This window comes from Gavialis gangeticus, unplaced genomic scaffold, assembly GCF_001723915.1.
Source record: "Gavialis gangeticus isolate Ggan-Ray unplaced genomic scaffold, GavGan_comp1, whole genome shotgun sequence".
In the NCBI taxonomy this organism is placed as follows: domain Eukaryota; kingdom Metazoa; phylum Chordata; order Crocodylia; family Gavialidae; genus Gavialis; species Gavialis gangeticus.
Genome location: NW_017729033.1, coordinates 60,966,533 through 60,966,809, shown reverse-complemented (window position 1 = coordinate 60,966,809; position 277 = coordinate 60,966,533).

Below are 277 nucleotides of genomic sequence, written 5' to 3'. Positions count from 1 at the left end.
CATATTTGCAGTGTGGGCTCAAAATTTGATACCTGGATATCTAAGTATCCAAAAAAAAAAAAAATACAGCAAAAAAAGTGGGGCAGAGCATGGTCCAGGACTGTACCCTGAGGCAACCAGAGGCCTAAGTCCTCTAAAGAGACACTCTGGTAGCCAGCCAGGAGGGCCCTGAGTGCCCCGATGACTGCTGCAGGGGGGCTGTGGGCCTTGGGGGCATTTGGGCCCTGTGGAGTGGCTTGTGGGCCCTGTGGGGGGCTTAAAGCCCTGTGGGGGGCTT